The 27,685-nt window shown below is 42.3% G+C and overlaps 1 protein-coding gene across 1 annotated transcript in view; it reads right to left on the reverse strand.

Moving 5' to 3' along the window:
* Positions 1-11,397, reverse strand: part of CHRM2 (cholinergic receptor muscarinic 2) — a 201,410-nt gene extending 190,013 nt beyond the window's left edge. Inside the window, exon 1 of the mRNA XM_020792204.3 lies at positions 11,116-11,397. The gene's annotated coding sequence lies outside the window, so the exon portion shown is untranslated. The remainder of the gene's footprint in view (positions 1-11,115) is intronic.
* Positions 11,398-27,685: the final 16,288 nt, after the last annotated feature.

Raw genomic sequence — 27,685 nt, forward strand, 5'->3', positions numbered from 1 at the left:
CTTGACTCAAGACAGTAAGGAGTACTAATGTGAATGAAGACAGGCCAAGAAACTGTAAAACACAAGGTGAGGGAACACAGAACAGTTTGGTTCCATAGTGAACAACAAAAACTATAGTTCCAGCTGATTGTAAAGATGAGAGAAAAACACACAGAAAAGGAGAACATATAACTGGCTGAAGAACCTGAGAAACTGGTTTGGATGCAATGCAGCATCCCTCTTTACAAATGATTTATTCCAAGTGAGGATAGCTATCATGGCATCAGTTGCCAGCAGGAGATAAAACCCATAAAATTTCTCACTACAAATCTGTGGATTTCCTTCGACTGGAGCACTGCTGAGGAAACACGTATAGAATTGTGCTATATAGCTGCAAATCTACAAAGACACATATGGGAGGAAATCTCCTTTCATGTAAGGGGTGGGGGAGGCAAGGTTGGGATCCTGCTATAGTCTTTTGGGCCCCATACGATGTTTTGTTGCTCTTTTTTATTTTATTTTGGTGAGCATGGAAAAAGTACTTACGCTCCCTCCTCCCTGTCAAGGAAAGGGACAAATGCACAAGAGTAAACGCAAAGCTGAGTACACAGATAGGAGAAGGACTGCCGTACCTTCTAATCTGACCTGCTGTTGAAAATACTGATTTGCACATATGATTGTCAAAGTATAATTAATTCTCCAGGAGTCAAGGTACATAATCAAATATTCACAGCACTCACGAGAGAGAGAGAGAGAGAGAGAGAGAGAGAGAGCAGAGGTGTGCGTGGCTTTCTTCCTGGTGTCCCACCTTTCCAAACTTAACGGCGACCTTGAACAAAGAGTTTTATAAGTGAAAGAACACAAGGGACTGATTGAAACAGATAAATTAACTGTGGCACCACCCAACTCCCTCTCTTCCTTAGAGCCAGGGGACAATTAGTGGGGCAGGAAAGCCATAAAGCTCAGGTCTCAAGCTTAAAGGGGTCCTCAAATTTAAATACTCATGGCAGATTTTTCTTGAAGGGTTAAGCTTCACAACTTGTTTTTTTTTTAATGCATGTCCCTTTCAAGCCAAATACGACACATTCTCTTAGTTTAGACCTGCAAATGTGCACAAGGAGAAAAAGGTGAGAAAAGCATTTGTTAAATAAAACCTATTCAAATGCTTACATGGGAGCGAATATTCACTAGCCAGCTGGATAGCTCAGCAGTTTAGGTATCTGGTTGCAGAGTCAGAGGTTGGAAGTTCGATTCCCCACTGTACCTCCAGAGACAAGAGGCAGCCTGCGCGGCCTTAGGCAAGCTACCAGGGTGCCACCAGAAGAAGGGAATGGGAAACTACTTTGGAGTGTTCTCTACCTGGAAAACCTTGGAAATGGTCACCCTAAGTAGGAATTGACTTGACAGCACTTAATGGTTATGATTAATATTCACTGGCCTATGAGAAAGAGCTATCCACACCATCCCCCTTGTTCTGTCATAACATCACTTACAGTGTATACAGAATTGGTTTCCTTCCAGGGCCTGTCTGGCATTTGAAGGATCCCAAAATTTCTGAGATTCTTCCTTTTCCCTATCCTTCCAGTAGAACATGGATGGAACTTCTATAGTTAGTGGGCTCTATGTGGCCATGAAAGTCCCTTTTTTGTGATTTCTGTGGCCTCACATCATTCCCTGACCTGCTAATGAAAAAGGAAAAACTGCTGCTTTTAGTAGTGTTGAAGAGTAGCAGTTCTCCTTTTGTGTAAGTTATACTTTTAAAAAATGTAGAACAACATTTTTATAACATAGAAATTGGATATCAAGACATTTCTGATTTCCATGTTCTGATTTCTGTGTTCTGATTTCCGTGTTCTGAACAACTGCAGGACACGATCCGCTCTTTTGCATCTGACCAAAATGAAACTCCAGATGAAATCCCTGATCAGCTCTGAATCTCAAGCCTAACTTTAGCACACTAACATTGATTGATTGATTGATTGATTGATTGATTGATTGATTGATTGATTGATTGCATTTATACCCTGCCAATCTAGTTAATTGACTACTCTGGGCGGCTTCCTATATATATAATAACATTATAAAATATAATAGGATTTTAAACATCAATAAACGAGTTATTCAAGATGGGAAAAAAAAGGAAAAACATTTTCTCCCAGCTCCTCCTGTTTCATTGGGTATTTCCACTAACAAGAATGAGATGAGCCTATACATGTCAACTTTGGGCTCCTTCAGAAAAGAGCAGCTGGAGATACAAAGTGCTGTAGTAAATGAGATGATATCCCTGGGAATTTTCGCCGGCATCAGTTCCTGTGCAGATAGAGTGATGCTGACCTTTTCATCCACCCCCTTGCTCCTGTGAGCTTGACTTACAGGCCTTCAGCAAAGGCCAAACCCATGCGGCCAAAATCTTTGCCAACTCAAACTCCAAAGATCAGCAACCAGTAGAAGACACAGGAGCAATCCATGATTCTCCCAATCATTTTGACAAGATGACGCACAGTGAGATTGCAGGAAGAAAGTTTATTGCAGATATAAGGCTATGTTTAGCTAGCTAACCTCTGTGTATAGTCCAGGGAGGTTTCTTTGTGGGCTTTCATGTGTGTTCAGAAAATACGAAGAGGACCTTCCTTGTGCATTGTAAGGTTTTGCTAAAAGTTGCCATTCAATCTGCTGCTGCTGCTGTGACTGTTTTTATCACCCTGGCTTGCTTTCTAATGAAATGTTTATTATTCTGTCTAAACTCTGGCAAAAAATAGAGGTGAAGGCAACCCTTGACTTGAAAATAAAATTCCTGGAGTCTACAGTACATTTTTCCCAGCCCAGTCAGAGGTGTAATGTGAAGTACAAGTCAAATAAATAAACGTTGCTTGTTTTCTCTATAATGCAAGACAGCTTCTTTTCTGCCTCCTGCCCCTTTAGCATTCATATCAGAAGCAATTATGAATAATGCTGTCTTCATGAGCCATTGCTTCATCTTTCTCTCTCTCGTCTCTGACAACCTCTGGCTCGCTGGTAAACAACACTCTTTCTAATCTGCCATAATATCTGCATCCAGCAAACTCATTGCTTTTGAGCGAGAAGGAGAGAACCTTCCAGACAGTTCCGGAAAGTTCTTCCAGAGCTGGAATAGCGGACCTAGCCTACATAGTGGCCAACACAGCAATCAAACTCAAGAATAACTTTATATATACAGTGGTGCCTCGCATAGCAAGGTTAATCCGTTCCGGATTAACCTTCGCTATGCTGAAGCATCGTTGAACGGGGCAGGGATTTCCACTGGAACGCATTAAACATGGTTTAATGCGTTCCAAATGGGCCAAATACTCACCGTTCAGCGATGCTTCAGGATGGCCGGCAGCCATTTTCGCGCCCTCGCCTCGCTTAACGAGGGCGCGAAAACGCTGCGCGCGGCCATTTTGGGCCATTTCCAGGCTTCCGGCGGCCATTTTGGCCGCCGAACAGCTGATCGTCGGGGGTTGTTTTGCGAAGATCGGTAAGCGAAACGCTTACCAGTCTTTGCAAAGCGAATTTTCCCCTATTGGAAAAACATTGAGCGATCGCATTAGCGATCAAAAAAAACGGATCGCTATGAGATTTTGTCGTTATACGGTGCGCTCGTTAAGCGAGGCACCACTGTATGCTTATAAGAGGTTGTCCTCTTTGAGATTTCCTTTCGCTACAAATCTTGTATTTAGGAGCTTCATTTTCTGATTGGTCAGTGGAAGATAACTGTGGCTGTATACTGATAGTCTAATTGCCGAAGAACCTACTTGAGGAATTCAGTTGCAAAGGGGGAAATGAGTTAATTGTAGAACACACTCCCCTTGAGTTCAGATTTGACCTTTACTTGGGAATATGTCTTACTGAGACTTACTTCATAGTAAAAATCCAGTAGTTTACACTGTAAGGTAATACCTATGTAGATGCTTATTGCAATTCAATAATGAATGTGTGATCAAGGCGAGTGTGAATCATCAACCTAGCTTTACCCCTTTCCTTTGATCAGTGTGTGGCCAGTGCCAATCTTAAATAAGTGGCATACAAAGTTTCCTCCAGGAGGAATAAATCCTGGTTAGAGAAAAGTCCAAACATGCAGGCAGCCATGTTGATTCATAGCAATAAACTATTTTTTTGCACCTGTTGCCCCTGCCAGGGGTGAGTCTTTTCTAAACCAAATGGATCTTAATTGTCTATTCATACACATACTATCTTCTTTTAAAAAATAAATTAAATTTATGCTCATAACAATGGGCTGTTGCTGTGGAAATCCCATACTCCTTCCCTCACCTACCTGTTCTGAAAAGCTATTGCTAAGCCCAGAAATTACTGGGAACTTGAAGGGGGTAGCAAATTAAATCATGATTAAAACTCATACAGTTCTTTGGTTCTTCGATGCTGTGAACTCTGGTTTTACTGCACCATTGCTTAGATGTCATGGGGCGGGACATGACTAGCAAACATCTGCAATGTTCATGGAGGATGGGTAGCTCTGAGAATTTTACAGGTACTGCATATATAAATCTGGCTATGTTGAACTACGAACCAAGGAATCCTTCATTTGAATCTTGCTCTTACCATAAACTCATTAGGAAGCCTTAGATGAGTTTTATCTGTTTCCTTGTCTCTTACATATATACCCTGCCTTTCCTCCAGATTGCTCAAGGCTTCTGTCCTCTTCACTTTGTCCATGCAACAGCCTTGTGAGGTATGGGAGACTATTTGCCTGAGATCGCCAAGGGTTTTCATAGCGCAAAGCAAAGTTAAAACACCAACATAAAAGACATTGGGTTGGATCAAGAAACTGTGCACTAAAGAAAAAGAAAGGCATTTGTACGATGCTTGTGCTGCTGGCTAGATATCTCAGTGGTTTAGGTATCCGGCCAAGGAGCTAGAGGTTGGGAGTTTAATTCCCCACTGTGCCTGCTATGAGCAGAGCCAAACTCTTTGGCCTTGGGAAAGCTACAGAAACCCTGGATGCCCTTAGATGAAGCGAATGGTTAATGATTTCTGTGTATTCTCTAGCTGGAAAATCCTGAAAAGGGTCATTGTAAGTCAGAATTGACTTGAAGGCGCATGATGATGATGATGATGATGATGATGATGATGACGACGACGACGACGACGACGACGACGACGACGACGATGACGATGATGATGATGACGGCGATGATGATAATGATGCCAGTTTATAAAAAGATTGAGCTGTCCTGTAAATGAGTCAATCAGATTTATGTGACGCTGCAGGCAAAAGTAGTTGCACAAACCTTGAACAAGTGAAATATCATTTTAGAAAATGACAAATATGGCTGCAGGTTTCTTTTGCAACAGCAGAGGTATAAAACAGTCTTTTTGTAGGTAAAATACAGCATCTCTGTCCAGAAGTGCATCTTTGGATATTATATGCTGCTGCCCCTGAGTTCATGCTGGAACACTAAATTAAAATGGACTAAACATGGTGAGTGGATAAAAAAAGTCTAAAATAGAGTTACAAATATCCTAGCAGTATATCTCTGGATGCTGTTTTTTCATTGAATGTTTAAAGCTTTAAATGTTTTAATTGTTGATTTTAATTAATATCAGTTTGTTTCTTAATGTCTAATTTATTGTGTTTTTAATTCTCCTTTTTTTTAACATTGTGAGCTGTCTTGACTCCTCTTATTGGGAGAAATAAGACTAAATAAATAAATGCAAACACTCCCATAACTACTACTAGTAGTAATAATAACAACAAATAACTTGCTAAAATGATTTTTACCAGCTGGCTGAATCTTATGGATTACTCTAATCTTTTCCTCCATTTTACAGATGTTAGCCACCTGTGGTTTTAGAAAATAAAACGGCAATACTATATTGAGACAAGCGAGTCATCACAGATAAGAACATTAACCAGATAAACTTCTGGATAAGCAGCAGAGAAAAACATACCTTACAGAAATTGGAATTCTACCAACAAGCAACCTTAAAAGCCCAGAAGATACAAAAATGGCAAAGTACGAAACATTAAGCCAAACAATGAAATGAATATGGAAGCAAGATCAGGTCATCTTCCTTCCCATATGAACTTCGGGAACTGGAATCACTTTAAAAAAATTGCTTACCAATTAAAAACCATTGCCAATAGCTGCTAATTTGCTTCCTGATTTTTAAAAAAAAAAAACACAGTGGTTTTGCATATGTGCCATTTCAGCCTCCAATTTTTTAGGACATGATTCCTAATTTTGGCTTCAACTCCTATGGACCAGCAAACTGGAATCATAATAATAATGTGCTTTCACGTTGAGTATGACTTATGACAACCCACCCAGACTTTTCTAAATATAAAGCACTTGGAAATAGTTGACCAGCTCTGCTTTCGATGGTGGTCCGGGCCCATGTAAAGGTGGCACAACAGGCTGGGCATGCGACCCCAAGAGGTCTACACCTTCTGTGTGGTCTCAGTTGGCACCTTTCTGCCATGCCCAGTGGGGATTTGAACTCGCATGCCCTGGCTGTGCAGCTGGGTAATCCAAGTCATTAATTTATGCTAGAAGAACACCAGATAAAAACCCCTTGCACACATTGGAACACTGAGAACCAAATATCTAATGACTAAGCATACATTCACTTTCTTGGAAAGAACCAAATGCCGGTTGACCATGAGTAATGATGGGTAGATGTGGGCAAAATGTTTGCAACCAACACCAGTGGCTCTTGTGCATGCCTACTCAGGAGTAATACCTAATCCTTTGCCTCCAGTGAATGCATGCACTAAGTAGGAGCTTCTGGAGCAAGATATGCTTTTTTTTCTCTTGTGAGCCTCAGAAGGTGCAAGGTGCATATTTCATATGGCTTGTAAGGTTTCCCACCACCACCCTGGCAAGGAATTTCTATCTTGACCCCAAAAAGGGCATTCACAGAAACCCTGCTAACATCTTATTAATTTTGCAGCTTATCTGATATTATCTGGTCTTAAAATTGGGCCAGCGGGCTGTATTAGACTTGATGGGGAAGTCAACTATGCCGGCTGGCTGGGCTGAAATCAGTATTTCAGAACTGGCCTTAAAAGAACAAGGACATAAATCCGCTCTCCCTGCTAAGGAATTGATTGAGTAAGGGAGCAGCACTGGCAAAATGTCTGGGGATGGGCCCATAGGTAACATTAATTCATGGGAAGATAATTGTTACAGAATTGTTTTCAGTCCTGCTATTATCATTATTAGTATAATAGCACAGCGCCATTCATCTCGGTGCTCCAGGGGACTTCCAAAATGCGCAGATAATTGAATGCTCCGATAAATACAGGGAAAGTGCCTGTCCTTAGAGATAATCATCCCCGACTGAACAGTGAGTTCAGTATTATTTTTGAAAAATCCCATGCCAGTGAATTCACAGAGTTGGGGATGCTTTTGTACCGATGCTAATTCGGCACTAGGAACAGTCTTTGGGCCAACAACAGGTATTCAATCTTTTGAATGCCATCCCTTGTAGGATATATACTGAGGTTGGGTTTTTTGGGGGTTTTTTTTAGCTGAAAAGCACATTCCGGGCCATCTAAGGTTTTCATTTGAATCCCAGAAGCAGAAAACGAGGTGGGGGGGAATGGAAAAGAGAAAAAGCTGATGTAAGCATCATTGGTGAAAATAAGCTGAAAAATTCCAGGCAGCAAGAGATTTGGATAACAAGGAAGCTTCTGCAATCTATTGCCGTATACACTGTTTCATGGCAGACTGCACCAAAAAAGAATACAGGTTAGGTCAGAGGCATTGGGAGCATTGAAGGCAAAACTGCTGTCTTGCAAAGCAGTCATTGAGGCTCTTGATGGCTCATATACCCCACAGGTTTACATTGGTTTAACCATCTTATTTATTTATTTATTTATTTATTTATTTATTTATTTATTTATTTATTTATTTATTTATTTATTTATTTATTTATTTATTTATTTATTTGATTTATATCCCACCCATCTGATAAATCTATACCACTCTGAGTGGCTAACAACAACATATATACAATTATACCATCCTTGCCTTTTAGCTTAAGGAGCCTTGCAAACTATTATACTGCTGAAAAAGGCTACAGACTTCTAAGGAAGAAGTCTGAATCTCTGGTCCCAGCAACAATCAGAGATGCTATAAAAGTGAAAATAGGTAGGTTTTTAGAAAATTTAAATAAAATATAAGTCCATTGTACAAGAAGGGGCTGCTTCTTTGAAAATGCCATGCTTTTGACTCTCTGTGGGGAATCTGTTTCTTCATATCCCGTAATATCTGAAGGACTTTGTGTGTAAGAGAGTCAGTAAGAATGGGGCGGTTGTAAATATGACTTAGGCGGTGTTCCTCACCCCTTCCAGAAGAAACCGTCCTCCCAGACTAAACCGTAACGTGCTGCATTTACTCCAACAGAAAATGCCTCTTTGCTCCCTTCCCAGGGATTGCTGGGAAGTTCAGCTGGATGGAAGAAGTGGAGCTGCTGACCCCAGGTTGTTGTGCCCCTTGCTCAGAAGGTCAGCCCATGCTTGGGCAGATTCAATCCCTGGTATCTTCAATTAAAAGGACCAGCTAGTTAGTGATGAGACAGAACCTGGGTAGACATGCAGCTCAGAATCCAGAGTATTAGGATACATAGGCTAGTAGTATAACCCAGCATAAACTAGCTCCCTACGATCTAAGAGCAAAGTTTCAACATTTAATTTTACCTTTTAAAAAAATCTGAATGCTACAAGGCACCAGCCTGGGATAATTTTTTTGTCATCCCATCACACACAAGGAACACTGGACACTTTTAAGCCCCATGGGTTGTTTCTCCTCTATCATTAAGTGAAGCTTCATCCTCATCACCACAAAAGACTCTAAAAAGCTTACAATTACAGTACTAGAAAAGTAAAAGTAACTCATCAAGTTAAATTCTTGCGTTGGGAGGAATTAATTACCAACAAACTGCTGTTTGTAATTAGTTTTTCCCAACTCTGCTGAAGAGCCTTGTAACTCACTAAATAAATCCTCTTACGCAGATGGTCAGGCTGGGATTCATTTCTTGCAGAAGCATCCTTTCTGATGGGAAGATATTGCTTAGTCAACACAGACAATATGAGCCCCTGTGTTCTTTCCCAGGAAGAAGAACCTGGCTAGATTATCTTATTCTTGTCCCTCCTGATAATCACAAGAGCAGTAACCAGGTAGGCATCATAAGATGGACAGCAGGATTGGAAGAGGTCCACTTGATGTCCTTTGCCACTTCAGCTGGATAGTTAGACCAAAATGAGATGGACAGACTGGAACAAAGCTGGACAAAGTTACTTTTTTTGAACTACAACTTTGGGGGGGGTAGCAAAGTGATTTCAGGAGCTCTTGTACTTTCCGAAGTTCTGAGTGTCAGCATTTCTCCATATGTGTGTCTAGATTTACAGCTTTAGGAAATTGCAAGAGATGACTCTTGGTGTTCGGTCGTACATCCTAACTAGGAATTAGAGATGCTTGATGACTTTTCTCCAGCTTTGTAAATTATAGAATCACCCTGGATGTGATTCTCAAGACTGGAGAAAGTGACCAGACATTTCTAAGCTGAGATCTTTCTTTGCTACAAAATAAAACCCACAAAAAAGTTTGGAGTGGGGGAAGCAGTCACCTCTGCGGTGGAGGGGAGATGTGGCTGATTCAAGGGCATTCACATGACTCTACCACTCTCTGAAACAGGCCCCTTCATCTGGACTGCAAAACCCCCAGAGCCAGAAAGAGGCAGCACTATTAAGGCTATCTAACCGGAACGTAAGCACAAGCCTTTGGAGGCAGAGAGATTTAATAGAGTTTCTAACTGGAGCTTAGCTGGAGAATGACAAGCCGCCATCACTTTGTCCCCGAGTGATGTCCCACCTGACCTTGCCAGAAGTGTTTTTTTGAGACCTCTGCAAAAGTTCTTCTGAAAGCATGGCTGATAACCATTCACAAGGGGCAGAAATGCATTCAACTGGGAAGGCTTTTCTGCAAACAATTCATTGAGTTATTTGGGGAGGGAGGAAAGGCTGTTGCCTATTATTCTTGCACAAGTCCTTATGAACCCTGCCACATTTCCAACTCCCTTGTTTCTCGCTTTTCACCCGTCAATACCATTAAGATGAATTCCCATCATCTAGTTCCAACAGTGCACGAACTGAACTTGACTTGCTCCCTACCTAGAAGACCAATGCTGCTTGTTTCAGTTCCTTACTCTTCCTTCCAGTTCTGTACTTTGAGTCTTAGCTTTAATCATAGCTTATCATTCAACGATGAGTTCAGTGACTGGCAAGAACATGGTATAGAGGCTTCTTGCTCTATCACTGCGTTTAAGACTGCGGTGGCAGAGCTGTGTTCACTCCCCTTCAATCCAGTCCTATAGAAGAAGGGGAGATTTATCTCTGAGTAAACATGCACTAAACATGACTGCTGTCTTTATATCTAACTGCAGTACTTTTTACAGTCACACTGGAATTAATTTCAGAGACTCTGCCCTTCAGCTTTGTTACTGCCCCTTGTTCCTTCGAAGCCCATAATTCATTCAAAGCATTAAAAATACATCCTACTTTGCTTTAAACTTCATCATGGCTTAGATTTTAGGTGCAAGAATAAACTTTTTCACTCCATTCGCTCCTTCCTCTACACGCTTCCCATTTCAGCCTAGAGTGTTGGCCACAACCCGTTCCTTCCCCTGTTTGAAAGTGTCTTGGTTCACACTTGCTTTTCAACTCGTGATGAGCAGACCATATTGAGTGGCCTCGTTGACGATCCGCACGCGTAAAGGCTTTATCCCAGGTCTCACAGAATAGAAAGAAATTTCAGACTAGGAGCACCAGATTTTTCGGCAGAGGGGGAATCACGCACGTTCACCTGCTTCTCAGTGAGACGGGGGTACTCGAGCAATGATGTGGAAATTATGGGATGCCCAGGCAGCGAGCGGAAAAAAAGAACCAAGCCGAATGTTTAAGTTCAGTGTGGAAAGAAGGTTGATCTTGTGAGTAAGGGTAATAAGTAAACACATGCAAGAGGAGAAGAAAGGAAAAAGAAGAAAGGGAGAAAGAGCGAGCGAGCGAGCGAGTGAGGAAGGGAGAGAGAGAGAGAGAGAGAGAGAGAGATCTTTCTTGAAAAGCATAGCTAAAATGCCAGCGCATTGATTCGGTACCTGGAAATGCAAAAGGCTTGAGATCAGCCAGCTGCCTCCATACCAGGCTGTCCGTGCCGGAATTAGAGAGTAGATCGACCCTAGCTTTGGAGGGACCCTGGACCATCGTCATGGGGGCTAGTCAGCCAGGCACCAGTAGTAGCCCACGATGGGATGTCAGGATCCTCTTGATGGGTTTGTCGCTGGGAGAGAGCCAGCGCAACGAGCGCCCAGGCGATCTGGCTTGGATGAGACGCGTCGTTCGCCTCGCAATCTTTCCGGAAGGCGTTCGGCGCCGAATTAGTACTGGAGACAGAGCCCGGCACTTTTCTCCACCCCGCCTTCTCCACCCCGCCTCCTCCACCCCCCAACCTCTACTTCCCCACCCCCACCCCCACCCCGATGACGGCTCCTTCCGAGACCCTGACGTGTCTCGCTGCCCGACGTGCCCAGAAGAAGGAGTCGGGGCGGCTTGTGGAGTGAGGCGTCTGACATTGACAAGGCGGTTGCAGCCTCCGAGGAGAACACCAGAAGCCTTGAGAAAAGGGGGGGGGAGAGAAGGGGGTGGGGGCGATCCTCGCATTTCTTTGAACGATCTTTGGCGCACCAGAAACAGCAGCACAAACAGCAAGAACGTCACCCACAGAGAAAGGCGGATCGGGGCGACAGGATCTCAGAGCTGGCTACTGGCCCTGACACGGGACAAGGACGCCCATTTAAAACCCTACTGAGTAAGCAAGCGCCTTCCTGGATGTCAGCCGATTTGGTCTCCAAGGAAGTTAAGGCGGCGATCCTAAGCACTCTTGCCCAGCGAGTAAGCTCCTTAGGGTGTGCTGGTTCTCTCCCCCCCCCCCCAGTAGGTGTGCATAAGAGGGGACGGAAAGATTGCAATCCCACCGGGTCTACTTACTTGGGAGTAAGAGCAAAGAAGCGGGGAGAGAGCTTAGTTCAACTCAACACTGCACAGGATCGGGTCAAGCACTTCCTGCTATGTTCAAAGTCTCCCGCTTACCTGTAGCTCGGCTTTCGTTCCTACTATCCACGTAAACAGAAGAAGCAAATAATTTTTTAAAAATTAAAATTAGGGGACCCGAAGCTTAGGGGAAAAGGTGTCCCCATAGCTGAGAATGCGATATGAGGACTTTATATAAGCATAACTCCGTGAGCAAACAGCGCGTTTGTGTGTAGTAGGGGAACATATGTACATTTTGACCCATCTCTCTCAGTACAGTAGGTATTTCCTGACCGATTTAAACCCCGTGGGAGCTCAAAAGAGCAGTGAGGGTCACACACACGGCGACCTCTTTCCTCGTCCCTTTCAGCATCCAACTGCGGATATTTACTCTGTACATTTATGGAACCTGAGATATTAGCTCTTTGGGTAAACAGAGAAATTTCACGGTTTGCCTGCAAGCCGGCTAGAAAGTTCTCCTCGGGGGAAGTGGTGGTGACCCTCTGACGAACGGACGGTGAAAATAGACCGCTGGAGGAAAGAAGGGTTGTCAAGGAACACGTTTATGATGCGAATTTGAAAGAATGTAGTTCATGCAATTAGCTTCTGTGATAACTAAAATTACCCCGGAATGCCCACTTTCGGGGAAGAGGCAACCGTTTAATAGTGCAATAATTATCAGATTTATTGAGCGGTTTACTGCAGGTAGAAACACCACTGCGTCGGGTCTAAGTTCCAGATTAAGTGGTTCTTGATGCCAAGGCTTTAAAATCAAACAGAAAACAGCGAGAGGAGATAGATATTAAGGAGCGTCTTCCTTGCCCTTAAAAGCTGCCAGCTCTGCGGAGAACTTTCAGCACTCTGGACAGCTCCACGCTTCGCTACCTTAACTTCTGGTTTCGGGCGCCGGAAGCGGGTGACGCCGCAGGATATTTAAAGGTGTTGTTAATTTTCGTTTGCACGTTCCTCTTCGTTAGCATGTTTTTGCTGAGTGGGAAATGCACTGCCATTGATTTGCATGGGGTTTCCTTGCATGGAAATAAACATAAACTGATATTTATTTATTTATTTATTTATTTTATTTATACCCCGCCTATCTGGTCAAACGAGGACCACTCTCGGCGGCTAACAAACTTAAAATAGTACATAAGATATCTTATGGGATGCTGAGAAACTTACCTTTCCCTTCACATTCGGTTTGGAATTCTCCAGATCCTTTTTCAACTTTAGAAACGACTCGATCTACATATAAATAATGAACTAGGTTCATTGTCGGAGTCGCCATTTCCCAACCTTTTATGCCTCAATGGAGTGAGGATTCTGTTCCAAACGAAACAAACCAGGGAACTACCACAAAATATTGTAGTTTAGAATGTCTCTGTTCTAGCCAACTATAACCATGTCTACTTCAACGGTGTTCTGTTTCATTCGTTCAACTGTTTTTCTGGGTTTCTCCTTCTCTGAACAATTAGACACTAATCAGAGCCAACTGAGCCACTTTCTGGACTTCTGCAATGTCCAGAAGTTTTTTTAGTCTAGTTACTTCTGTCCAGTTACTTTTGTACATCTCCAAGCTTGCTCAGATTTGTCCCTTCTGCCAGAAAGCTGTCATTTTAGTAGACACAGATGGCCACGAAGACCACTGAAAAGGGGATAGTAGTTTGTCAAGATTACTTTATACCCTGTGTTCTCTACATGTGTATGCATTTGGTGTGGGATAATCAGAAATTGTATAAGGACAGGGAAAGTCCCCCCTTCCCCCAAGATAACAACCACCAGTATAGTCAGTGGCCATGTTGACTGGGATATTCTGGGAGCTGCATTCCGCACACCATGAGGTCTCCTATTTTTGGAATTACAGTGGAAGTTGCAGGGATATCAGATTTCAAAAAAGTCACTATGTGCTGATAAAAAAAGACCTCAGAAATTGTGACTCAGTTAATGGAATTGTTATTTCATTTGATCTCTGCACACTTGAATTGAAGATAGATATGCATTAAAGAGTCATGCTTGAGAAATTGCTGTATCCTCCACACACACACTTATTATGGTAACATCCATGAGGAATGCTTGCTTTTATTGTAGTTCTTGAAGAATCATTGTCGTATTTTCTCACTTCAGGTTTCTTAAACGTATTGCTTTCTGCTTCTGCTGAGGTTCACCTTTTCTCTCCAGTGCAGAGTGCTGAAATGAGCAATATTTATAGTGGATATTACATCCATCTTTCGTTGAAAAATGCTTGCTAACACATGGGAAACAGGGGTCTCTAGTCTAGATGATTATGTCCTGGGGGGAAATAAAAGTTAAGAGTACAAAACAATATATGAAAGCCTCAGCTTCAGCACCAAACAGAGCAATCTCAAGACTCAGATACTCCTGTAAGGCTGTAATGCTATATCTCTTTAAATGAGAATAATAACTGTGTGCTGTCAAGTCAAACCAAACTTATGGGAACCCTTTCAGCGTTTTCCAGGAAGAGGATACTCAGAAGTGGTTTACCATTCCCTTCCTCTAGAGGCACCCTGGGATGGTTCAGTGAGCCCAAGGCCACACAAGCTGGGTCGCCTTGGATGCACAATGGGGAATTGAACTCCCAGCCTTTAGCTCTGCAACCAGATACGTAACCCAAGCTTCTTGAAATCAGTGGGACTTAGCTGTCAGTGGATCTTTCCTTTTAGCCATTAATTGTGAATATTTGCCTAAATATTTATACATTTAGCATTTCCCTCTTTGGACATAACTCAGAATTATGTCTATGTGCCCTCTATTGAAAAAGAAAATCAACAGTTTCTTTTTGTTTGTTTTACTGAGATAATGGTCACTTATTGCTCAAAGATGCTGATTGCTGGTCCTGTGCAAAGAATTTAGAAACTCTTCTCTTCAAATCTTTTCTTCACAAAGGTAGTGTTGGTATAGTTCTGACAGGTTTGAGATAAACCTGGAAAATTGTTAAATCCAGTTTTGTAAAAAGCAGTCAAAGACTATAAGTAATTGTAAGAATCAATGCTAAGAAAGTTAAGTAAATTAAGGATTTATGCAGGTGGGGTAATGCAAGACTTGCATCAGCTGAGGAAGAAATCCCAGGATTGGCTAACCCTGGGATAAAGCAAGCAGACCCAGCACACATACTCTGTGATGTCATGGTGCTGTGGTCGTGGAAGGTGCTGTGTCGTGGCGGAGAATATTGGAGAAGGACTCTGACTACTGGACTGAATATATGGTATATGATTGCTGAATTGATTTACAAGGACATTGACCTGATTTATGCCTGAACTCTGTTGGAACTGCTGTGTATGACTATGGGACTGGAAACAAGGACAAAGCTGTATGTGTATGTATATATTCTACAAACAAATTGAATTAATAAAACTTTTCTGCTGTCAACTCTGTCTTATTGCCTGGTGTCTTCATCTCTCTGGGGAATTCTACTGCTTAGCGCCACCTAGTGCCTCCTGGTAATACTGCAACGCTGTCAAGTTCCATTAGATGGGTTGCCTGGCTGTGAAGCCAGCACATAAGAGTTCAAATTCCCACTGTGCTGCCTAGGATACAGGCCAGCTGAGATCATAGCAAGCACCTATGATTGATGGGGTTATTGCAGCCTTGGGCAAGCTACACAGTCCTGGGGTACCCCCAAAAGGAGGAACTGAAAAACCAACTCCTTTATACTTGGGAAATGTTGGGAGAGTCATTATAAGAAGAAATTGACTTGACACAACACAATTAGGATGATAGGCAAAATAACCTGTTTCAACATATAAATCAAAACTATCATTTTAGCACCTTGAGAACCAACATGTTTACTTCATTGTAAGTTCTTGTTGATTACAATTCATGTCCTCACACATGGGGCACAATATTTAGGCCATACGTTAATATACACATTGTGCATGTCTAAGAGAATGGGGACCAAGTGAAGCTAGATACGTATAGTACATGCAACTCTATGTCTGCATTTCCCCTCCCATCTCCACATCCTGTCCCTATCTTGTTCCATCTTTTCAACTTCCCTTCCTTTTTTGTGTCAATGTTTTATGAACATTCTAAACTGTACACATTGCTTATTGAACAAATAAAGTTTAACTAGGTTCTCTATGCATCAGAAATATGCCTCTTTTTCATGTATATAAAGGAAAAACTGTACTTTTTTTAAAAGGTCCATCAAAATAAACATTTTGGGGCCCGTGGATAGTCCAGCATGTGCAGAGTAAGGATCAAACTAGATTTCACATTTATCCCTCTTTTATTCTAACTATACATCTATATATTTGTTCCATCATGAATTGTCTTTAACTTAGTCACTGCTACTAGTCAAGGATGTGTCTGTGATTACTAGTCCAAAGTATCTGCTACTGTCTCACGTGAGTTGCTTCAGGTCAAAGCCTTCTATCACTTCTGCTCCCTTCACAGGAACATTGGTGGGCACATGAAGAAGGGCTGCTCCTTGACTGTGAATTCCCTACCAATGTTGCCCAGAGTGCTCTCCAAGGTCCTGTTCCAGTGACAGGCAAAGACCTTTTTATTCAAGCACTCTTTCACTAATTAACTGAGAAAGGAGCTTTTAGTTAATTACTGCTGTACCTTTATTTTAAAAATGCATTTCAATTAGCAATTGTACATTTTAAAGTCTTTTGATATTAGAATTTTTAAAATTGCATTTCAACTTTAGATATTTTTTGTTTTGTCTTTATCTGTTTTAAACTCTTTTTATCTGTATCCATTTTTAATTGTATTGTGATCTGCCCTGAATCCTAGTTTATATCGACTAACCAGGTTGTTGATATCTCAAGGAGTGCATTTCCCTTCATGAGCCTGCTCAGGTGTTAAGATCATCAAGAGAGGCTCTTTTGGTGGTCCCACCAACTTCACAAGTCTGTTTGGTGGGGACATCTGTTGTTGCTCCCAGACTTTGGAACTCCCTCCCACAGGAGGCCAAGCTGGCCCCATCTTTGCTGTTCTTCTACAAGCAGGTGACGGCTTTTCTGTCCTTGCTCTGTGAGTATACCTTGCTTCTAAAAGGGTTTCTCCCCCCCCCCCCACAAAGGCATTTAATACACACTAGAGAGACTGAATTGGGGGAAAGTGCTGTCAATCTAGCTCTTGCGATCTGTCCTGCAGCTGCTGAAAAATTTTATTTATTTATTTATTTATTTATTTATTTATTTACAATATTTTTAAGCCGCACCATTGCCAGTGGCTTCTGGGCGGCGTACAACATTAAAACCTAAAAACATTAAAAAAATTTTAAGAAACAGTATAAAATACCATATATTAAAATATTTCTTAAAACAAAACATTAAAAGTAATTAATTAAAATGCTGGGTGAACAGAAAGGTCTTTGCCTGGCGCCGAAAGGCCAAGAGTGTCGGAGCCAGGCGGATCTCTCTAGGGAGGGTGTTCCAAAGTTGGGGGGCAACAACCGAGAAGGCCCTATTCCGACATGCCATCCCCTTCACCTCTTTCAGGGATGGCACCTTCAGAAGGGCCTCCTGGCCTGATCTTAGAGGACGGGCAGGCACATATGGAAGAAGGCGGTCCTTTAGGTAACCAGGTCCTAAGCCGTTTAGGGCTTTATATGTCAAAGTAAGCACTTTGAATTGGGCCCGAGCAGCAACCGGCAGCCAGTGTAAATTTTTCAGAACCGGCATGATATGAGTCCGTGCGGCGGCACCACTTACCAGCCGCGCAGCCCGGTTCTGTGCCAGTTGCAGTCGTCGGACCGTCTTCAAAGGCTGCCCCACGTATAGCGCATTGCAGTAATCCAGTCTGGTTGTTACCAGTGCATGAGTGACTGCTGCCAGGCTCTGCTCATCCAGGTAAGGGCGAAGTTGATATATTCTCCGCAGCTGTAAGAAGGCACCCCTGGACACCGAGTCCACCTGGGCTTCCAAGGTCAGACTGGGGTCAAGGAGCACCCCCAAGCTGCGGACCCTATCCTTTAGGGGGAGTGTGATCCCGTCTAAGGTAGGGAGATGGCCCTTTAACCTATCTGGCGGGGCACCTACCAGCAGCACTTCAGACTTGTCTGGATTGAGCCTCAGTTTATTGACCCTCATCCAGACCATTATCGAGTCCAGGCACGAGTTCAGAATGGTGACTGCCACACCTGGATTGGTAGAAAATGAGAGGTAGAGCTGGGTGTCGTCAGCATATTGCTGACTCCTCAGCCCAAACCTCCTAACGACCTCCCCCAGCGGTTTCATGTAGATATTGAACAGCATGGGGGACAGTATAGAGCCCTGAGGAACCCCTTGACGCAACTGCCATGGGTCAGAGCTACTGTCCCCCAGCACCACCTTCTGGACTCGATCAGCCAGGTAGGAACGGAACCACTGTAAAACAGTGCCTCCAATTCCCATCCCAGCCAGTCTGTCCAGAAGGACACCATGGTCGATGGTGTCAAAAGCCGCTGAGAGGTCCAGGAGAATCAACAGGGATGCATTACCCCTGTCTTTCTCCCGGCAAAGGTCATCATACAGGGCGACCAAGGCAGTTTCCGTCCCATAACCCGGCCTGAAACCCGATTGAAATGGATCTAGATAATCCGTTTCATCCAGGAGAGCCTGGAGCTGCTCAGCCACCACACGTTCCAACACCTTGCCCAGAAAAGGGAGGTTTGCTATTGGACGATAGTTGTTCACTAGACCTGGATCCAGATTAGGTTTTTTTAGGAGCGGGCGAATCACTGCCTCCTTTAATGGGGCAGGAACCACTCCCTCTCTTAACGAGGAGTTGATGACCTCCAGGAGCCAGGTGCAAACTCCCCTGGCAGATTTCTTTATTAGCCATGATGGGCAAGGGTCGAGTTGTGTAGTGGTGGCACGAACCGATCCAAGCACCCTGTCCACATCCTCAGGTCGCAACAACTGAAACTCATCCAATAAATTATGACATAAGTCCGGAGCACTGGACACAACCATGGGCTCTGCATCAACAGTGGAGTCCAAATCTTTGCGAATCTGAGCAATTTTTCCCTCAAAGTGCGTAACAAATTCATTACAGCGAGCCACTGAGGAGTCCAGGACCTCCACTGAACCATTAGGTTGAAGAAGGTCCCGGACCACTCGAAAACCTTTTGTCAAGGTTTCTCATCATGTTGAGACAATCTGAATTATTGGGAACATGGAATTTAGTGGACTCTGCTTCTCAACACTCAACCTACTTAGCCTAGCAGGGAACAGCATCACTCACACTGTTCCTACCTCAAGGCGAGAAGGTGGATGCCATCAAATTACACATGCAGCTCTGGGGAGATGAAGGACCAGTATCAATTCCTGCCTAAACCCAATCCTCCAAAGACAATGTCAAGATGATATATATGCCCATGTGGCAATCATGCATGCCCATCTCTTTCCGAAGCACAATGCCAAACCTCCTGTGCAATCTCTGTGTTCCAGTGGGAAGAGAATATGCCATAGCATTGAAATTCATGGTGTAATTTAAACCTACAGAATGAAGTCAGAAATCAACTCAGGGAGCTGTATTTGTGCTTTACCATTGGGCAGTCAAGGAAAACTTCACTGCAATACATAATTTAGCTAAATTAACTCAACACACAGTAAGCTATTAGCATCAAGTGTAGGGAGAAAGACAAGATTGCATTAGACATAATCAACCTCATTATCATGAAGAAATAATGTCAGTCCAGTGGATGTTCTGTGCAGGCAGAAAGTAGCACACATTGTGGAGTTTTCTCAGTTGTATGGAAGAGACTATACATTATCACTACAGGAGAGTGCAGTGATGTTATTGTGCAGCAGAAAAAAAATCAGCATTCTACAAGGCAATTATAAAAATCATAGAATCATAGAATGATGAAGTTGGAAGAGGCCTATAAGGCCATCAAGTTCAATTTCCTGTTCAGTGAAGGAATACAAATCAAAGCAGATCTGACAGGTGGTTGTCTAAATTTATCTTGAATGTCTCCAGTGCTGGAGCACTCACCACCTCTCAGGGGAATTGGTTCCATTGTCATACTGCTCTAACAGTTAGGAAGTTCCCCCCCCCCGCATATATTGAACTGAAATCTGTCTTACTGTAACTTGAGCCCATGATAACCTAGGACTGTACTCTGGGTTGATTGAGAACAGATCCTGCCCCTCCTCTGCATGACAGCCTTTCAAGGATTTGAAAAGTGCTATCATATCTCCCCTTAGTCTTCTTTTCTCAAGTCTAAACATGCCCAATTCTTTCAGTCTTTTTCTCATAGGGCTTGCTCTCCAGCACCCTGATCATCCCTGTCGCCCTCCAAACTTGTTCCAATTTATTGGCATACTTTTTTGAAGTGTGGCGTCCAAAACTGGACACAAAACTCAAGATGAAGCCTAACCAGTGCCAAACAGAGGAGAACAAATACTTCACTAGATTTGGAGAATATATGTCTGTTAACACAGTCTAAAATAGCATTTGCTTTTTTTTTTTTTTAGCCACATCACACTATTGGCTCAAGAGGTTCCCAAAACCATAACATGTAACTGTGGCTCTCCGATCACCACTAAACTTGGCACAAATGTCACAGAGTGTCTGCTCTTATCTGTGGCACATTTGGGGACATGTCAGCAAACAGCTTTCTAGTTATAATTTTTTTAAAGTAAAATTGTGTCAAGATTTGTCCCTTTAAGTGAAAAGGGGTTAAATTTAATATTGTAGTGAGAATGCAAAGTCATGCCTGTAAACATCAAGTCAACAGATGACTGATGGCATGCAGCTGGAACAAGTTTAGGTAGTGCTTATTACCATGTTCAGCTGCTATGTCTGCAGTGATAGGCTGCTCTCACTATTTAAGCAAGAAAGTGAGAACAGCACTTTGCCACTGAGTTGTGAGTCTGGTAGGCATTACTTTACTTCTGTGAATGTTATGTTGCTCTGAGAGATCTATGCACAAGCCTATGTATATAATGCCATGTATATATGTCTGAACAAGTCTTTAGCATCCTTTTTCCCTCTGGCAATTCTACAGCATTTTGAATCATGGATACAGAAGCACAATATTCCACATTCATAAATAGTTCAGATTTTTCATGTGGCCCCCTATAGAAATTAATTGCCCACCCCTGATGTAGTGTGTTTCTGATATTGTTGATAAACTACTCTTCCAATTGTTGTGTTTTGTGTCAGCTTCTACACACTACAAAAACATAACCTTCCCAAGGCCTAGTCTTTGTGCGGAAGAATATATCTGGCTACGAACTGCTGACCACTTGTGTACAGCCATGCTGAAATATTCCAGCCAATTGGCATTTAAGTATTAGGTCTCTTATTTCCTTTCACTAACTTTCTTCAGAGCACTCTCACATAATTTTGGAGCCACTCAGCTGTTGTCAGTCTGCTCAAGAAGCTCCCTTCCCATCTTTGTAAAACAATTCTGTTGATGTACAGTATTGCTGGAGGGAAGTTCTGAATTCAAGTAGCATTTGGAGACAGCCTTGTCAAGTAATACCAGAAAGGTTGCATATAACTTATACCCAAAGGGTTACCTGCATCAGCAATGTACTTTTAATGCAACCTAATTACACAAAATTGTGGATGGTGAGAAAGAAGGGGAAGAAAATGAATTGTGAAACTCCTGTTGGCAGACTTCAGCTCTTCCAGAAAAACAGAGACTGGATTTTTCAGTAATGGTGGTAAATTAGCAAGGCCATCCAATCTCTTCAGAGCACTTTAAAATAATTTCTAGAATAATTGTATTAAAGAAGAGAAGGCTATGGGAAAAATCTGGAACTTGTTAATCTTCACAAATACTAAAGAGGTTTTTGTGGTATGTTAAAGATAAGCAACTGATCAACTTTAGACAAAAAGCTATAAATAGTTTTGATGTTCAAAACTGTCTGCGGGTCGGACAGGAGCGGCTCGCGGGCTGCATGTGGCCTGTGGGCTGCACTTTGCCCAGGTCTGCACTACGTAGGTGAGGTTCCCTTCTTCAGGGTGTCTACAAGATCCTTTTAGATCCTTTCAATTAAGCCCAGCAATGAGTTAAACAATTACTTCAACGTAAGCTTGTACAAAAGCCAGGTGTTCGTACATCAGCTTTTCTCTGTTCCCCATGATACTTGGTGGAACGCCTTCTCCCACCAAGATGTACCCGTGTCACCCATGCGAGTCAGGAGGTGAGGCTGAGGAGCCTAATGCCAAGGGAGGCTCGGAGGGAGAAGACAAGAAATCGGGCCTTCTTGGCGGTGGCTCCTCGCCTCTGGAATAACCTACCCCCTGATATTCGCACGGCTCCCTCGGTGGGTATTTTCAAAAATCAACTAAAAACACTGATGTTTCGGCAGGCCTTCCCCTTAATCAACTCCTGATCTTTCCTTCCTCTCCTTCCCCTTTGTGTCTGTTCCAGTTGTTGAAGTTGAAAGCTTTTCTTTATATGATATTGTTTTTATCTACATTGTGGTATTTTTTGGTTGTAAGCCGCCTAGAGTGGTCCTAACTGACTAGATAGGCAGGATATAAATAAATAAATAAATAAATAAATAAATAAATAAATAAATAAATAAATAAATAAATAAATAAATAAATAAATGACTTCCTTTCTAATCTGCCTATAGAACTCAGAATCTGTTACGTACTACCTTCCCTTTCCCTATACGCCTTATGTGACTTGCTTGAATGAATTAGCTCCTCTCTGCTCCCACAAGTACAGCACATAGAATTTTCCAACCAGCATGGCCTATCTATTCCAGAATTCCAGGGCAGCCAACCAGATACTTCAGTGGGAAGGCCACAATCATCCCATGAGCTCAGTAGTTTCTTCCTGATCCAGTTTTCCAACACCTTGTACTAAGAAACATACCGTCTTGGACTGCAGATGTAATGCACAGAATCTTGTTGTTGATCTATGCTTATGTAAGTGAAATACTGTGAGCAAATTGCTTCTAATTAACAAGGTGCTGGTTGCGTTCTCGGGTGTGCATCCAAGCAATCTAGCACATGACAGGAATACAACCAGCACCTCATTGAGGAGCCGCAGCTTGCCACCACAACTTACACCATTTGGCTTATGCAAATATAAATTATCAATGAGATCCTGGCCAGTATAGAGCCAGGAGGAGCAGTAGCCATAGACAGTCTTATCTTCCATGAATTGTTGTCTAGATAGAAGTGGCTGGCCAACTTCATCCTCCCATATAGACTTGCTCAGTAATTAAAATATTGGTCAGAGGTTGAAAGGATGCAGACCTTCTAAAGTGAGGTAGACACAACAAGGAGCAGAGCCCCCTTTGTCAGGACATATCACCTCTGTGATGTCTTTTGCTGGTCCATTCAACCAGGTGCTTCTCTGTTTACCTCCAGAAATAAAGCAAACATACAGGTGCTTCTCTCCCCCCCCCTCTGTTTTCCACATGGCTGGCTAATTTCTCTATTGCATTATCCTGTTTGCTTTTACTCTTTTAGTTTTGTTGTGATGATTTTATATTCTGACATCTACAAGATGTCACAGAAGTCCTTATGATCAAGACACACCAGGTGGACATTTGAAACCAAAGGATACACACTTCCCAGGGAAGTTGCATTCTCCCCTTGGATGGAAGCTACACTCTCCCTCATTGTTGCTGATTTTTGCCACAGAGCTGCTGTATTTTAGGAACACAGTGGTAAGAAAACCAGACCGCTGTTTTTCCTTAAAGCAAGGTGCATGTTTACTGTACATCTTGGGTTTTTTTAGCAGAATTGAACTTCTGGGAAGCTTTCTCTATGCCTTGGCTTCAAGGAAAACAGAAGCGGGGGACAGGAAGTTGTGCTACAGCCAGGCTGCTCAAAATCAGCAGCAATGGTGATGAGAACATCAGGAGCCACATTCAGCCCATGTATTTCCCATCCCTATTTTGACAACCAATCAACCAATATGGCTTTGCTCAAGGAATGCTCTCTCTCTGTCTCTCTCTCCCTCACCCATGAGAACCAGTCCTGCAGCCAGTACTGTGTGCACTTCACCTGTTATTCTCAATGTGCTGTGCATCTGTATTACAAAACAAAAGCCATTTAAAGCTCATTGAAGTTTAACATAAAACATCACAATAAAAACTATAGGAGGATTGCCTAATTATGTGCAGAAAACCTATTGAGCTGCTGTCATGCAAAGTCTTTTTTTTTTTTTTTTTTTTTTTTTTTGAGGAGGGCATTTCTTGTAATGGCTTAAGTAGACTGATGACACATTTGCTATTATACTGTTGAAAGACACAGAGGAATGGATCTAGCCCAAAGCTTTCCTGTCCAGATGTATCCCCAAAGCCAATCACAACGTGCATATTCTCCCCAGCACGACCAAAAACTAGGCTCTAAGTATTGCAGTGGATTTCTGTTCCCATTTTATGTACTGTTGTTGCAAAATCCAGAGAAGAACATATGGATAAGCTGGGTATGGGAACGTGCAGCCTGAAGAGGTAGCCCCTTGTTATATAGAATCATAGACTTTGGGAGCTGAGAGTGATCTAGGCAATAATCTAGTTCGACTTCATGCTTTTTGCAGGTGTCTTACAGCCATAGCAACAGTTACAGATGACTGTCCAGCATCTTCTTAAATACCTTTGATGAAAGAGGCATCATCATCTCACAGAGAAGGCTGAGGTGCTATCTATCAAACACTGTAACCTCTTACTGTTAGAAACTGTCTCTAAAAATTTAGCTGAAATCTGCTTTCTTGCAATTTTTCACCACTAGCACTAGTTCTTTGCTGTATGGCAACAGAAAGCAAGTTCTCACCTTTTCTGTGGTGGTCAACCCATCAAAAATTGTGAATACAAAGCAAAGTGTGCTGCTTATATAATGTCCTGTGGTGCTTAAAGTACTCTTTGGCTGGTTTACAGCTTAATTATGCAGGGTACATTGTCCCCCCCCCCCCGCTCCAGGAAGCTGGGAACTCAATTTTCCAACCTTGAAAGGCTGAGTCAGCCTCGAGCCAGCTACCTAAGCCTGTTTGGATCAAACTCAGGTTGTGAGCAGTCTTGACTGCAGTTTTGTGGTTGAAACCCTGTGCCATGTGGTTCAATGAAGGCTTATATCATGTCTTCTCTCTATTTTCTCTCCTCTAAGCTAAATGCATCCACCTCAAATGACTTTGTTTCAAAACTCTCTTCATCATCTGGACACATTCACTATTGGCTATGTCCTTTTCAAAACATGGCACCAGAACTTAACTTTAATCACTGTAAAATAGGATGCCACTATTATTCCATGCATTTCACACCTCCATCCCAAAAGTTTTCTTTCGGATATGACAACAGAAGTGAAAACATTAGAGTACTAAAAAAAGAGAGAGAAAACTTTAGTTAGATAAGAAATTACCTGTTTTGTAACTAAACAATGATATGTGTACGCTAGTAAAGTTTCAACGTGTTTCGTTTTGAAATTTTGCAAAATGTATAAGCAGCTTACACCATCATCATCATGATCATTGTGACAATAACAACAACAACAACAACAACAACAATAATAATAATGACAACACAAATGAAAAATAAAAGAAGTTAAAGTTACCATTTTCATTAAAAGAACAGGCCATGAATGACATTTCTATTTTGTCTTTTGAATTTTTAATTTGTGGTATACACCCATATTTAATATACTATGTACCAAGCTCCTTGTCTTGTTGCATGAACCAACAAGGAAAGGTCATTTTAATATTTTCTTTCATTACTTATAAGAATGACGCATCAGAACTAAAATGCACACACACAAATGTAGCCTTAGCATACTGCTCAACTGATTACAGTTGATTCTTGTCAATCAGTCCAATGTTTCCCAACCTGCTATTTATTTACTATTTTATTAAAATATTTCTAGGGCCCATCAACCAATGTCAGAGCAGCATATAGTCAATAAAATCATGATGTGCAAATTCACACAATTTAAACATTTTCAAATAGATAACACATATTTAAACACTTTTAAAAAATTGACAATTCAGACAAGATTGAAACAAACTGGAGCATTAAATTCCTGAGCATTAATGACTAAATGCGTGGACGAACAGCTGGGTTTTAATCTGGCACTGAAATAAAGGCACTTTTGGTGTCAGTTGGGTTTCTTTGGGGAAGACATTTAATGACGGTATAGCTGACAAGCCCCTCCTCCAGGTTGCCACAAAATGTACAACTCCCAATGATTTGCCCCCTCCCTGCAATATATCTTTATAATTAGGCAGGTATATAAAGAAAGGATACAGACCCTCAATTATCTATCTCATGGGCCATTTATGACTTTAAAAATAATTGTCAATGGCTTGAACTTAGACCGAAAGCTATATTTGCAGAAGTCTATGACTGAGATGGTGGTGACTGAGCATGAAGTTGGTGATTTAACCACCAATATCTGATGATGTTCAAGTTTAATGAGCTGCTCAGCCCACTTTTAGAAGAAGAATTCCCGTACTTGGTAAAACATTTGTTTTCCTAATACAAACATTTCCCACCTCTCAATGGTTCAAACTAGCTCCTTTTGTATTGTGATTAGCCTTTGGGAGGAACATTGGGCTTGTTTTTGCCTGATCCCTCAGGCACATAGCTCTGAGGAAAACTCATAATCTGACATAAAACATCTTATTGACTTAAAAATAAGAGCTGAGCGCCCTATTTAGTTTCACCCCAATCTTTTTCTCTTTAGCCTTGTTCAGGCATTGTAGAATTGCCATTTTGTCACCATGCTGCCCTCTGTACCTTTGCTAAGAGTTTTTTTTCACTCAGGCTATGACAAATCGAAAGGGAAGAGGTCCCTACTCATGTTTAGGCTCTCCATCTGGTAAACCTCTCCTCTTCTGTTGTTGCCATTGTTTGTGTGAAGAAAGCAATGGCAGAGGATACTGAGACACCCATTCCCTTCTAAGCATGTGGAAGAAACTGCATTTTGTAACTCCTGAATAAGTCTCTTGTCTCTTCCCCTAAATTGCTTTCCTCTCAGCAACACTTAGGGACGTGGTGGCTCTGCGGGCTAAACTGCAGAAGCCTTTTTGTGCTGCAGGGTCAGAAGACCAGATTGAATCCATGTGCATTGTCACATTGTCCCAGCTCCTCGCCAACCTAGCAGTTCACAAGCATGTAAATGCGAGTAGATAAATAGGTACCACCTCGGTGGGAAGGTAAACAGCATTCTGTGTATAGCCGCACTGGCCACGTGACAACGGAAACTGTCTTCGGACAAATGCTGGCTCTACAGCTTGGAAACAGGGATGAGCACCACCTCCTAGAGTCGAACACGACTGACTAAAATGTCAAGGGGAACCTTTACCTTTACCAGCAACACTTAACTTTGATTTTCAGCTGGGGTATTCAAAGGCTACCTCGCCTGATTGTATCCAAATATTTGCTTCACAAACCAGGACTGACCAGCCTTGAGCTGATGTGGAAGCTACCCAAATTGCTTTTTAAGGAGTTTGTATTACCTTCTGTATTACTGAGCAGAACGGAATAAAATTTAAGGGTACATGTGTGCCTTTAAAGAGAATGAACCTTGCCACATTCCAGAATAAATAGTACTGGGGCATGCATATGTGTGTGTAAAGGGAGTCTGATAGTTTGGTGATGGGGGGTTGGTGGGTGATACTACTACCGGTCTGTAAGGGTCTGGAGGGGCAATTTGCATGAAAAGTGGCCCACATCATAGAAGTATTTCTAAAGAAGCAACTTGAACAATTTCAGAAGAACAAGT

The sequence above is a fragment of the Pogona vitticeps genome, chromosome 5 (genome assembly GCF_051106095.1).
Source record: "Pogona vitticeps strain Pit_001003342236 chromosome 5, PviZW2.1, whole genome shotgun sequence".
In the NCBI taxonomy this organism is placed as follows: Eukaryota; Metazoa; Chordata; class Lepidosauria; order Squamata; family Agamidae; genus Pogona; species Pogona vitticeps.